We start from the raw sequence: 14,845 nt of genomic DNA on the forward strand, positions 1-14,845 counted from the left end.
CCGACAGCACGAATATAGTGTCCCATACCACCATAATCGGCTCACGAGTTTAATTGCTCATTGGTCACTATGGGGAGGCTCGTCACCCCAGTGTAGGCCGACAGCTCGACCACGGTGTCCCATACCACCATGTCCGGCTCATGAGTCTTAGCGGATCAAGTACCATAGTTAATAGGATGTCACTGGTAAGTTCGGTACCCTAGATTCAAGCAGTAGCGTCCATACATGGTTAACATACATCGGACAATCGGGTTATTTGACAAACTCGACTAGCACGAGCGCACGTTGAGTTGAGCGACATAGAGTGCGCAAACACTCCGTGTGGCCAAACCACTGCCGACAACTCTAATACGACTCGGGTTCGTCTAATACATCCTACGTGGCGAAAGCAATCTCAACCATGAACATAGGGTCAATTACCGATTTCCTGGACTAATGCATAGTCCCAAACATCTTACACTACTACAGATATTCATATGGAATGTAAAACAATAATGGAACTCCAATCATGGTACATACGCATCTGAAGAATATCAACATAACATAAATGTAAGCATAGGTAATGCTTGAATTTAAATAACTTGGAATGTAACTGCATAAAGGAAATCATGCGCATCAATAGGAGTATTGAGAATCACTTCTCAATACCCACACATAGTGTAATCAGTTACACTTAGATCATTCATGCATTTCTACAAACACTTAGCATACATGGAACAACATACATGACGTATGTTGAAATACCTGCACTTAGGCAATTCCTTTTACTAAGGAGTTGTCATACATGCATCTAGCATACATACACGACAAATAATCATGACAAACACAAGTGCATATTTTATACGTATACGGTACTTTATAAATACACATAGAATACACAAATCTTAATATAGCACATGCATATCAGGAAAGCAACGTAAACATAACATTTGGCATGCAGAATCTCATCCATAATAAGAATAAATCATTAACTGGGATTGAAAGCCTTGAAAACCATAACCTATACACTTAAAGTCCTCACCTTAAGCGAAGAAAGAACCACCGAACTGATTTAGACGAGTTGTCTTCGTCAACGGCGTTAGAATACCCTAGAACAAAGATGGAAATGAGATACAACAACACTAAGTCTAATCTAAGCTCTAACACAGGTTAGGGTTAGGTTAACTTACCCCAAAAGAACTCAGAACCGTCAGAAGAACGATTCAAAGTGAAAGTTCAAAGATAAAGAAGAACAAGGAGGAATCCAAGGTGATTCACCAACTTATCTCTCTCACTTTCTCTCTCTTTTCCACTCTCTTTCCAAGCTAGGGTTAGAGAAAATCGTATGGAAAAGAGGACTAGGGTTTAAGGACTATAAATAGGCCTATTCTTGATGAAAATAACCCTAGGGACAAGGTATACTTAGGTTATAACCAAAATAAGCCTTTCTCGATCCAACGAAGCACTTCTGGTGGGCCTATAACCACGAAAGGTCGGACTTAAGCTCACTGACCATGGATCTAGGTCAGGCTGAGTTTTCGTACCGACCGGCTCTTCAGATCAGCCGTGGCGGACCACACTCAATTCAACGGTCACGGAAACTCGATCAAGTCCACAAGCACTAGGATATGCCTGGGCCAACTATCCTGATCAGAGGGTGAAATTGGGTCAGAATCCAACGGTCAGATAGCTTAAAATCGTCATGCAAGCGACACGACTCAGATTTCATAAAAGCTAAATAAATTCCAACCGTTCTCACACTCTTTACTCCGAACACAAGCAAATCGACCCAGAACATCACATGGACTTGATTTTTGAGGAGATGGTCAAGCCCAACTCGGTGACCGCAACAGCCTAAGATCATCGCCATCGGACTTTCGACGCGCGGTACAGGTCCGATCCAGATCTTCCAAAAATTCCCCAGAACAACTGGATTTAGCGATGGATCCCAGGTTTCAGAGTAACGTAGCGCTCACTAATCTACACGTTTAGAGCCATGCAGATACAATTTAAAGTGATTGATGCGGATTTCACAAGTAATCGAGTAAAGCGCTAATTACCCCAAAACAACTACTTAAGGAAAGATTAGCACAGAAAATTCCAAGGTCGTTACAATCTACCCCCCTTAAAGAAAATTTCGTCCTCGAAATTCATACCTTCATATAAGCCTCAAGGATCAGAGGGTAGGTCTTCCTGACCTCAGCTTCAGATTCCCAAGTAGCTTCTTCCACACCATGATGCGTCCATAGCACCTTCACAAGAGGGATAACCTTGCTACGCAATACCTGCTCCTTCCTGTCAAGAATACGCGTCGGTCGCAGTACATAAGTGGCATCCTCACTCAACTGCACTTGCTCCCAACTGATAATATGCGAGGGATCAGGAACGTACTTCTTCAGCATAGAAACATGAAATACGTTATGCACGGCCGCAAGAGGTGTGGGCAAAGCAAGGCGGTATGCTATCACTCCCACTCGATCCAGAACTTGAAATGGACCAATAAATCTCGGCGTCAGCTTCCCCTTCTTACCGAACCGCAAAACTCCCTTCATAGGAGAGACCTTCAGAAAAACATGGTCTCCCACTACAAACTCAAGCGGTCGACGCCTCGTATCAGCATAACTCTTCTGCCTACTCTGCGCTGTCAGAAGTCGACGTCGAATGATGTCAACCTTCTCAGAAGTCACCTGCACCAATTCTGGGCCAAGCAAACTACGCTCACTAATTTCTGCCCAACAATATGGTGCTCTGCACGGGCGACCATACAACGCCTCATAGGGAGGCATGCCGATACTCGCTTGGAAACTATTATTATACGCGAACTCTGCATACTGAAGACAATCATCCCAACTGTCTTTGAAATCCAAAACACAAGCTCGCAACATATCCTCCAGGACTTGATTCACGCACTCCGTCTGCCCATCTGTTTGCGGATGAAACGCGGTGCTGAACTTCAGTTTCACACCCATTGCTTCCTGGATACGAGTTCAGAAGATAGATGTAAAACGCGTGTCTCTATCAGACACAATCTCCAGGGGAACTCCATGCAGATGCACTATCTCCTTGATATACAACCTAGCCAACTCGTCTGCAGAGTAAGTGACTCTGATCGGTACGAAATGCGCCGACTTCGTTAATCGATCGACGATCACCCAAATAGAGTCAAATCCCTTTCTTGTCCTCGGCAACCCAGAAATAAAATCCATAGAGATGAAATCCCACTTCCATTCAGCTATGGGCATGGGCTGCAACAACCCAGGAGGTCGGCAATGCCCTGCCTTGACCTGCTGGCACGTGAGATAACGAGAAACAAATTCAGCAATCTGGACCTTCATATTGTCCCACCAATAAGACCTCTTCATATCCTGATACATCTTCGTGGTACCTGGATGCATCGCAAGCTTAGAACTATGGGCTAACTCGAGAACCTCACGTCTCAAGTCAGGGATGTCAGGAACACATAACCGGCCATGAAAACGTAGGCCCCCATCAGAACTAACACTCCAGTCGGAGTTCTCATCTGTACCAACTCGCTGCCTCATCTTCACCAAAAGCTCATCATCTGCCTGAGCTGCAACGATCCTCTCGTCGATCACGGGCTGTACACGAATGTGTGCGATAACCTCATACAGCTCAACCACCTTAAGCTTCTGCTCAAAATCATGCACGAACTCCAACATATCCCACTCTGCTATCATCAGCGGAGCCGCAAACTCCAAAGCCTTCTTGCGACTCAACGCATTTGCCACAAGGTTTGCCTTGCCAGGATGGTAAGAAACATCGAACTTGAAGTCCTTCAATGTTTCCATCCACCTGCGCTGCCTCATATTCAAGTCACGCTGTGTGAAAATGTACTTAAGGCTCTTGTGGTCGCAAAAGAGCTCGAACTCCTCACCATAGAGGTAATGTCTCCAAAGCTTTAATGCGAAGATGACAGCTGCCAATTCCAGGTCGTGCGTAGGGTAATTCTCTTCGTGTTTCCTCAACTGACGCGAAGCATAAGCAATCACCCTCTCCTTTTGCATAAGGACACAACCCAGACCAATGCGAGAGGCGTCAGTATATATAATATACTTAACCCCTTGCTCTGGCAATACTAGCACAGGGGCGGACGTCAACTTGTCCTTCAACTCCTGAAAAGCTAACTCCGCCTGCTCACTCCAAGCAAACTTCAAATCCTTCCGTGTCAGCTGCGACAACGGTCTGGCAATCTTCGAGAAGTCCTGAATAAAGCGTCGATAATAGCCTGCAAGACCTAGAAAACTCCTCACCTCAGTAACTAAACTAGGCTGCTTCCAGTCCTGCACTGCAGCTACCTTGGCAAGGTCGACGGCTATTCCTTCCTTGGACACCACATGTCCCAGGAACTTGACTTCCTCTTTCCAGAAATCACACTTCTTGAACTGTGCGAATAGCTGATGCTTCCTAAGAGTATCCAAAACCGCTCTTAAGTGCTCCTCGTGCTCTGCCCAGCTCGCCGAATAAATCAAAATGTCATCAATAAAAACAATGACGAATCGAAACAGGAATGGCCGAAACACCCTGTTCATCAGATCCATGAACACGGCCGATGCGTTCGTCAGACCGAACGACATCACAAGGAACTCATAATGACCGAAGCTGGTCCTAAAAGAGGTCTTCTGCACGTCCCTATCCTTGACGACCCTGACTGTAGATCAACCTTCGAGAAGTACCATGCCCCCTTCAACTGATCAAATAGATCATCAATCCTGGGCAAGGGGTACTTATTCTTCACAGTTACCAGATTCAGCCTGCGATAATCAATACACAATCGCAAAGAACCATCCTTCTTCTTCACAAATAAAACAGGTGCTCCCCAAGGAGACACACTGGGCCGAATAAAACCCAATTCCAGCAAACCATCTATCTGCTTCCTTAACTCCTCCATTTCACTCGGAGGCATCCGATAGGTGGGTAAGGAAATGGGCGCCGCACCAGGCATAAGATCGATAGCAAAATCAATCTCATGCTGAGGAGGTAATCCAGGAATCGACTCAAACACATCTTCAAACTCCTGAACTACCGGCGTACTAATCAACGCCGATTCGGCCGAACTCTCCAACAGAGAAGAATAAAAATCAATACGAAGAGGGTAACTGACCTGAACTGGGAAAGTAACAGTCTCGCCCTCAGGTCCATGGATCGTCACTGATCTCGCTTCACAATCAATCTCAGCTCGCATCCTCGTGAGCCAATCCATACCCATAATAACATCGTAGTGATAAAGCGGTGCGACTAGCAAATCAACACAGATCGATTCACTTCCCAGATCGACCAAACAATCCATACAACGCTTGCCCAAGGCAGAGGACATCCCCGTAGCGGTAGTAAGCATCACTCCTTGCATAGGAACAGATCTCAAACCCAAACGCCTAACTGCCGCATAAGAAATAAGAGAAGTAGTGGACCCTGTATCCACTAACACAGAAACGGGAATACCTTCAATATGCGCTGTCACCTCAAAGGACCTTGGCACCAAGTCAGACATAGGCGCTTCAGCTGAAAGCGCATGAACACGAGCCTGCTGCTGACGATTCGGCGGAGGAACCATGGGCCGCTGAGGTGGCCTGAAACCAGGAACTGCAGGTCTGAAGGATGGATGAGCTGGCGCTGATCGAAGAGGTGGAGGAGGAATAACCTGAGGCATCGGACGGCTAACCCTCTGCGGTGGAGTAAAACCACCAGCTCGCATACGGGAGAAGCAGAAACGGTCCAAGTGCCCCACCTTCCCATAATAAGAACATCTAAGATCAGCTCTCATCTGCTGAGCGGGCGGCGCTGAACGCCTCGGAGGAGAATCAACTCGCGGCCTCTTGCCAAGGAAATGTGCACCGTGAAAGTCCGGTCGCGGCCTAGGAGCCATCGGTGCTCGCATGCGGGACGCTCTATCTCCGTCCTGCTCTGCTCGCAAGGACATGCTCACCAGCTCCGCATATGAAGAAATGCTAGCACAGTAAATCTTCGATCGGATCTCAGGTCGCAGTCCCTGAGAAAAATGCCGCATCCTCATCGGCTGATCACCCAGGATCAAAGGAACATACCGCCCCAACTCAGTAAACCGGTTCTCATACTCCGTAACCGAAAACTCTCCCCAGCGGAGGCGAAGGAACTCACTCTCCTTCTCATGTCGGTACGTCACCGAGAAATACTTCTCGTGGAAGCGCGCCTCAAACGCCTGCCATGACTACACGAAGTCCTCCTCGACAGTGCAAAGCACACTGTCCCACCATAAACTGGCTTCCTTCTCAAACATGAAGGTGGCAAGCTCAACCTGCTCGACCTCAGAGCAGTGCAACGGTCTCAGCATCTTAGAGATGCGGTCAATCCAATACTCGGCCTCCTCGGGTCTATGAGAACCCGCAAAAGTAGGAGGTCGCAAGCGCTGGAATCGCTCGAATGTGCCGCTGGCACTGACACTGGCACTGGCACTCCCAGATGGAGGCATAGGTGAAACAGGTGGAGTCGCCCCTACTGACTGAGCAAAGATGCCAGCCATGGAGGAGAGGAACTCCTGCTGCTGCTGGTGCTGCTTCAACAACATCATCTGCTCAAACCTATCAACAGGTGGAGTAGATGAAGGTGCATGGCTCGGCCCAGGAACCGAGGGGGTGACTGGAGGAGCCATCGGTGTCGACCCAACACCGGCCCGAGATGGACCCGCCTGCGGATCTGACTGGCTATCGCTCAAGGGAGGAACCCCAGCAAGCGACTCAATCAGAGAGAGACGGGCCGAAGTCTTCGAACCCTTAGGAGGCATCCCTACATTCAACAGAGGATGCAACCTGTCAGATTCTAAGTCACATAATCCATCCACACAACAACACAGCACAACTCCAAAGGTAAACAACATACATTCCATTAATCAAAATCGTCGCAATACAAGTAGTGCAGCAATACATGAATCACGACTAGGAAAGCATGAAAACAACAACATCTAACACTTCATCAACCACAGCAACTACAACCACCACAAACAACTATAATAACTACACAACTACAACACTCCAACTACAAGCCAACAACGGCTACACACAAAAAGAAAACACAAACAAAGCAAAAGACGTCCATGACGACAACTACTCGTCGGAATCAGGAGATAGAGGCGGAGCACCCTTATCCTGCAAGCAACACAGGATAGCCTTCAGAGTCCGAGACATCTTCTTAAACTTATGCTTAACAAAGCCTCGAAGATCAACCATCTCCTGGCGTAAAGCAGCTTGCCCTTCTTCAAGCCGTGTAAGACGGGCATCTCTGGCAGTCTGCTCTGCGCCCTGCTCTGGCACCACAGGAGGAGAGCTATCACTCGAATCCTGTGCCTCAATCTCTTCCTCGTCTTGCTCTGTTCCTTCCTCAGACTCTGCACCACCTTCAGGAAAACTCTCATCATCACCGCTCTCAGACTCAGCCTCACCCTCTGAGGCAAGCCGACCAGAACCAACCTCCATCAGCTTGAGAGTCCTCAAATTGATATAACGAACAGGAACCGGCTTCTCAGCTCCAAGCCTATAGCCAAACTCATGTGCGATCTTGCAAATGAGGCGGCCAAAGGGAAGCGACTCGGTCCTTCTACTTGAACGAGTGATGAGAATAATATGGCGCAGGACGTACGTCGGCACACACAACTTCGCTTCCTGCCCCACCTGATAGAGAAAATCCACCATCAGGCGCGTACACTCGCTGTGGTTGCTCCACTTTGGATACACATTGAATGTAAAGATGTGGTGAAGCAAACGGAAGTCGTCCGTCATGAAAGAAGCCAGAAGACTCCTATTCGGCTGCCATTCAACCAGACGACCACACAAGGATCGGGTGCGACGATCCCTCTCGCGCACACTGTCCACATTCTTTTCGCTGGCATGCACTTCCCCAAGTGGCACCTTCAAGAGTCGGGATATCAAAGCAACATTGACAATACCAACTCGACCGCTACCACATGGAATCTTGAACTGCAGAGGATCCAGCGAAGGCTCCAGAATGTTGGCATAGAAGGCCCGAACAGTGCTAGCATTCGCGCGATATTTGCCTTCAAACAAGGGACCCCAACCAGCCCCTTCTAGGCGCTCCAACAAGAAGAACTCACCAAAGAGCCACGGATCAACATGAGCCTCAAAAAGGACTCTACACCCTTCATAGACTCCATGTGACAACTCCGCCAATAAAGTCCTACTAACGGGAGCTCGAGGATCCAGGTCCCGCTTCGTCTGGAACTCGCGTGTGGCGGACGTGCTAGCGGCGGCTCCTCTTGGCCTCCGTGCATGAGTTGGGCGCCTCGGCCCGGCTTCATCCACGGGCGCTCTCTTCTTTCCCATCAAGGAAAGAAGGGAATAAAGGGAAAAGATGGCCGTCACAATCTCAAAGAGGGCCATGAGAAATGAGAGAAAGAAAGAAATAGGAAGATGGTGAAGCTTCCACACAACTATTAGCCAAATAGGAATTGTAAGGACTCAAATGAGAAGGAAAGAAGGAAAAATTAGCAATGGAAAGGAAGATTTGAAGATGGGGTGATGGGTTTGCACGAAAAATAGAGGAAGATGAAGATTGGGGAGAGATTTGAGAGGATTTGGAGAGGTTTTGGAAGAAAGGGAGAGCTTGGGAGTGGGTTTTGTGAAGGAAATAGGTAAAAAGAATGGGTTTTAAGGTAAAACCGTAGAGGGGTGGGCCACATTAGGCCTATGGACGATCGGCCCGCATCGGCCCGGCTCGCCTGGCCCGGCGACCGGCGATCCCTCCCCGAACCGGCGATGGCATCGCCGGTCTCTGGACATATCGGCGATGCCTCACCGTTTTGGCGAGGCCCTCCTGGTCCCCCTTGGTCTGAATGATGTGGTTCCCTCCTGGGTCTCACAGAAAATGTCCCGATTGGCCCCTTGCGTAGTTTGACGCCTATCGGGTCATTTTGACAGAAATCTGATCCAAATAACGATTTTTGAACGGTTTAAAGATGAAAAAGGGAGGATAGACCGTCTACACTCCTTAATAGAGGGTCTAGGAAAGGTTTCGGGTCGCTGTGTGTGATCAGGTAAGAGTACAGACTCGATCTCGGCGAAGGTTTTCAAGGAACTTTCGCCAATAGAAGCTACGGAGCACAAACACAAAAGCGATGATAGACCCGCACCCAATTACACTAAAGTGACGACAACGTGCGGTGTGTGACCATAACCCAGGTCCGGTTTAATCCAGATCATGCTTTGATACCAACTTGTAACGCCCTGAAATTCGGGGGTCGAGCATAACTCAGCTCTCGAGTTCCAAAACATCACTTATGCAACATATTTAATGATGAATGTATGTTGACTGTATTAGTGCATAAGACATGAAATAGATTAAGCCAAAACACAAATATGATTCAGGGATAAGTGAATAAAACAAGCGGAAGACTTATAGTAAAATGTGTACAAGTGTAAGTCCCTGAAGTACATATACAAGCCAGGTCGAATGAAAGTGTTATTTAACAAAATTATAAGTATCAAGTTACATCATTTCATATCACAAAAATAATCTCAAAAATCCCGCGCATCAGACCGAGGCTCGCTAGAACCCATCTGAAAACTGCATATAGGAGAAGGCAGCCTCGACGTCATCCAGCTCCCGCTCTGCCTCAGACGTCGCATCCACATCTGCAACATCAGGGCTTAAGATAGAGTCTGGTGGGTATTTAACACCACCCCAGAAACGTGGGAGTGAGTGATCAACTTAGTGGAACAATAAGGCACTGGTTAACATGTTATCAGTTCAATCAAACAGTAATGATAAAGCAGGACAATTAAATAAATCCTAAGTACTCTTGTTAATGCAAGTATGAATGTGGTATGATGCGTGCCCTCACGCGTACACCCTCAGCGTCTTCATCTTACGTTACGCATGACATCGCCTCAAAGTGCGCCACATCTACAAAGCACATGCAAATGCGGTGCATGGATATGATTACTAAGTTGTTATTAGTCCGTTTCACACAACAGGATTGGGAAGCTAAGATACCTTCCTCATATCACCATCCAAACAGTGATCCATACTAGGGTCGTCAATCCTAGACATCTCATACGATCATATATTTGAGGTCGTAGCAAAGGGCTCGTCACTAATCAATGCATGCCTTTCATGCCTTTACTACCACAATTTGGCTCGTCACCTCCTTGCGGTATCCAGGTATGCCTGAGGTCACTACAAAGGGCTCGTCACCAATCAATGTAGGCCGACAGCACGAATATAGTGTCCCATACCACCATAATCGGCTCACGAGTTTAATTGCTCATTGGTCACTATGGGGAGGCTCGTCACCCCAGTGTAGGCCGACAGCTCGACCACGGTGTCCCATACCACCATGTCCGGCTCATGAGTCTTAGCGGATCAAGTACCATAGTTAATAGGATGTCACTGGTAAGTTCGGTACCCTAGATTCAAGCAGTAGCGTCCATATATGGTTAACATACATCGGACAATCGGGTTATTTGACAAACTCGACTAGCACGAGCGCACGTTGAGTTGAGCGACATAGAGTGCGCAAACACTCCGCGTGGCCAAACCACTGCCGACAACTCTAATACGACTCGGGTTCATCTAATACATCCTACATGGCGAAAGCAATCTCAACCACGAACATAGAGTCAATTACCGATTTCCTGGACTAATGCATAGTCCCAAACATCTTACACTACTACAGATATTCATATGGAATGTAAAACAATAATGGAACTCCAATCATGGTACATACGCATTTGAAGAATATCAACATAACATAAATGTAAGCATAGGTAATGCTTGAATTTAAATAACTTGGAATGTAACTGCATAAAGGAAATCATGCGCATCAATAGGAGTATTGAGAATCACTTCTCAATGCCCACAATTAGTGTAATCAGTTACACTTAGATCATTCATGCATTTCCACAAACACTTAGCATACATGGAACAACATACATGACGTATGTTGAAATACCTGCACTTAGGCAATTCCTTTTACTAAGGAGTTGTCATACATGCATCTAGCATACATACACGACAAATAATCATGACAAACACAAGTGCATATTTTATACGTATATGGTACTTTATAAATACACATAGAATACATAAATCTCAATATAGCACATGCATATCAGGAAAGCAACGTAAACATAACATTTGGCATGCAGAATCTCATCCATAACAAGAATAAATCATTAACTGGGATTGAAAGCCTTGAAAACCATAACCTATACACTTAAAGTCCTCACCTTAAGCGAAGAAAGAACCACCGAACTGATTTAGACGAGTTGTCTTCGTCAACGGCGTTAGAATACCCTAGAACAAAGATGGAAATGAGATACAATAACACCAAGTCTAATCTAAGCTCTAACACAGGTTAGGGTTAGGTTAACTTACCCCAAAAGAACTCAGAACCGTCAGAAGAACGATTCAAAGTGAAAGTTCAAAGATAAAGAAGAACAAGGAGGAATCCAAGGTGATTCACCAACTTACCTCTCTCCCTTTCTCTCTCTTTTCCACTCTCTTTCCAAGCTAGGGTTAGAGAAAATCGTATGGAAAAGAGGACTAGGGTTTAAGGACTATAAATAGGCCTATTCTTGATGAAAATAACCCTAGGGACAAGGTATACTTAGGTTATAACCAAAGTAAGCCTTTCTCGATCCAACGAAGCACTTCTGGTGGGCCTATAACCACGAAAGGTCGGACTTAAGCTCACTGACCATGGATCTAGGTCAGGTTGAGTTTTCGTACCGACCGGCTCTTCAGATCAGCCGTGGCGGACCACACTCAATTCAACGGTCACGGAAACTCGATCAGGTCCACAAGCACTAGGATATGCCTGGGCCAACTATCCTGATCAGAGGGTGAAATTGGGTCAGAATCCAACGGTCAGATAGCTTAAAATCGTCACGCAAGGGACACGACTCAGATTTCATAAAAGCTAAATAAATTCCAACCGTTCTCACACTCTTCACTCCGAACACAAGCAAATCGACCCAGAACATCACATGGACTTGATTTTTGAGGAGATGGTCAAGCCCAACTCGGTGACCGCAACAGCCTAAGATCATCGCCATCGGACTTTCGATGCACGGTCCAGGTCCGATCCAGATCTTTCAAAAATTCCCAGAACAACTGGATTTAGCGATGGATCCCAGGTTTCAGAGTAACGTAACGCTCACTAATCTACACGTTTAGAGCCATGCAGATACAATTTAAAGTGATTGATGCGGATTTCACAAGCAATCGAGTAAAGCGCTAATTACCCCAAAACAACTACTTAAGAAAAGATTAGCACCGAAAATTCTAAGGTCGTTACACGTGGGAAGACCTTACAAGGAATCTCCCCCTTTTGTTGATAAGATGTGGCCTAACCCTCTCCCTTAGGAAGAGAGAGACCTTGGGAAGACCTCCTTACAAGGAATCGTGCACGGATTGTCCATTGTGAGGTGATCAAAGAGAGAAAAGTGAATAAATGATGATAATGGTGGGAAAATTCAAAATTCAATCCCAAAATTTAATAACTCATGAGAAATTGAAGAGAAATTGGAAGGGTGATGTGGAGGAGAGAGAAATTCCCATGCATTTTCAAATTTCATAAAAAAATATTCCTAATAAAAATCGGCATCGATCGCGAATCGTCGATTCGCGATCCAATAGACTGGATTATTTTTAAAAAAACTTCCCAATTTTCTCAATAAAAATTAGCATTGATCGCAACCTTCGATTCACGATTATGATCGTCAGTTTGCGATCCGATAGACTAGATCTTTTTTAAACCCACCATTACTATTCCTCATTAATGCATCATTTAAGCCATCAATGGGAAGAGTCTTACCCTCATCCAAAGCCATCAATCCATCTGATGTATGGGACCCTCCTACTCCAATAATAACATCATCCAACAACCCATCTTGGGTGGCCCATTGAAGGAATGGTCAAGATGAAAGCAAGATAAAAAGGAAGAAAGAGACAAGAAGAAGATCCATGGTAGGTATCGAATGGAAACTATTCACAACCCTAAGTGTAGGGTCGCGATGTAGTAATAATCTCAATGAGACCAAGGTCGAATCCACAGGGACTAATCTTGTGTGTATTTTGAAAATAACTAGACGTAGAACTAGAAAAGATCTAAATCTAAATATGGAATATAAGGAAGTAATTGTGAAAGGGATTTCAATAATCAAAAGGGAACTCGGGTCTCAAGGATCCACTTGTAGCAATTGAGATGCTACCTTGCTCGATTCAGGAATTCCAACTGGAATTAGAGTCCTATCTTATCCAGTTGGAAAAGGAGATAGTCAAATCTCTGAACTTCACATTGATGTAGCCTCAATGGAGGAGAATTGTGAAGATTTGGAAGGGATTCCATCACCCAACCATGCCCAGGAGATAATGGTAAACAACAAGATTTACCAATCCCACAATCTCAAATAAGAAGAGAAGATACTCAAAGCTATCGCAGATCTACTGTAATTTGAGTCACAATAAACCATTAAAAACTAAAAGTATTCCTTAAAATCAACTAGAAATAAAAGAGGTTCAACAAGAACAAGAATCAAAACAAGAAAAACATCCTAAAATGCTACAAGCTTCACCTCTTAGCCCTAGTTAAGAGTTCTAGCCAACCATAGACATGATTAGATAAAAAATACTCAAAGAAAGCATTAAAAACTAAATGAAAGGAAGAAGAACTCTTGGGAGACAGTTCCACCCTTTTGCTCTGCTTTTCCAAACCCTAGATATCCCTAGAAGTCTTTAGGAAACCCATATTTATAGACTTTTCTGCATAGATTTGCAAAATCGCATCAAATTTACTCAGTCTGCGTAACGCCTTCCATTTCATCGACTAGCCTTCAATGTCATCAAAGAATGTATCCAATTTGTCCAGCAACTAAACTTGATTTTCATGTAATTCTTTGATGTCATCTAATAGTGTTCGATGTCATCAAAGACTGGCTTCGATCTCATCGAACAGCCTTCGATGTCATCGAAGAATGCATCGAGTTTGTCCAACAACCAAACTCAATTTTTCTGTAATTCTTCGATGTCATCGAACATCCTTCGATGACATCTAAGCTCAGATTCTGTGAATTTCTTCACTAATTTCTGCACTTATTTCCTTCTCCACTTGATTTTCTTGAATCTTGGGGTCTTGAAATCTTTAATCTTGGTATCAAAAGATCCATTCTTTGCCTTGGTGATTCTTGAGCATCAAATCCATGCTTTTAATATTCTTTTCAATCCAAGCTCTTAAACTCACCTTGCAACACAAACATGTATAAAATATACCATTAAGCACTATCATGTTCATAAAACCAAGATATAAATGAGGAAAAATATGCAATATTTGATACTTAACACACTCCCCAACTAGCATTTTTCCAGTCCTAAGCAAAACATGCGTGACATAATCTTCATTTCTCAATGTTCAAATCCTTTTTCATAAATCAATCCTTTGTGCAATCAAGTATGAATAAGTAAAATTAAGGTGAGAAATTGGGATTTTGAAAACCTAGAGCCGAATCATATAAGCAATCAATCAAATAGGTTCTTTATCGATTAAATCAGAACATAACTTCATATATCAAGTTTTTCAATGTGCTCAGTGAAAATCAACTTACTTCTCATAAGAATACTATCATTTCATAATGTTAGCCATGCTCACCATATCAATATTAGTTGAAAACTTAAGTACTAATTTCGAACTTATCCCTCTTTTCTTCTTTTTCTAGTTTTTGATTTTATATCAATGGTCTTTTTTATTTTTCTATTCATTCTTTTTTATTTTTCAGACTGTACATTCTCTTTCATTCTTTTTCATTCTTTCTTAGTCTAGTCTTTTCACCATTCATGACCTTTTTGTCGATCTTCTATTTTT

The 14,845-nt window shown here is 44.6% G+C and overlaps 1 pseudogene; it reads right to left on the reverse strand.

The window, feature by feature from the left end:
• LOC131249615 (uncharacterized) overlaps positions 1–14,845 on the reverse strand; it is a 31,228-nt pseudogene that overhangs the window by 14,299 nt on the left and 2,084 nt on the right.

This window comes from Magnolia sinica, chromosome 6, assembly GCF_029962835.1.
Source record: "Magnolia sinica isolate HGM2019 chromosome 6, MsV1, whole genome shotgun sequence".
Taxonomy (NCBI): domain Eukaryota; kingdom Viridiplantae; phylum Streptophyta; class Magnoliopsida; order Magnoliales; family Magnoliaceae; genus Magnolia; species Magnolia sinica.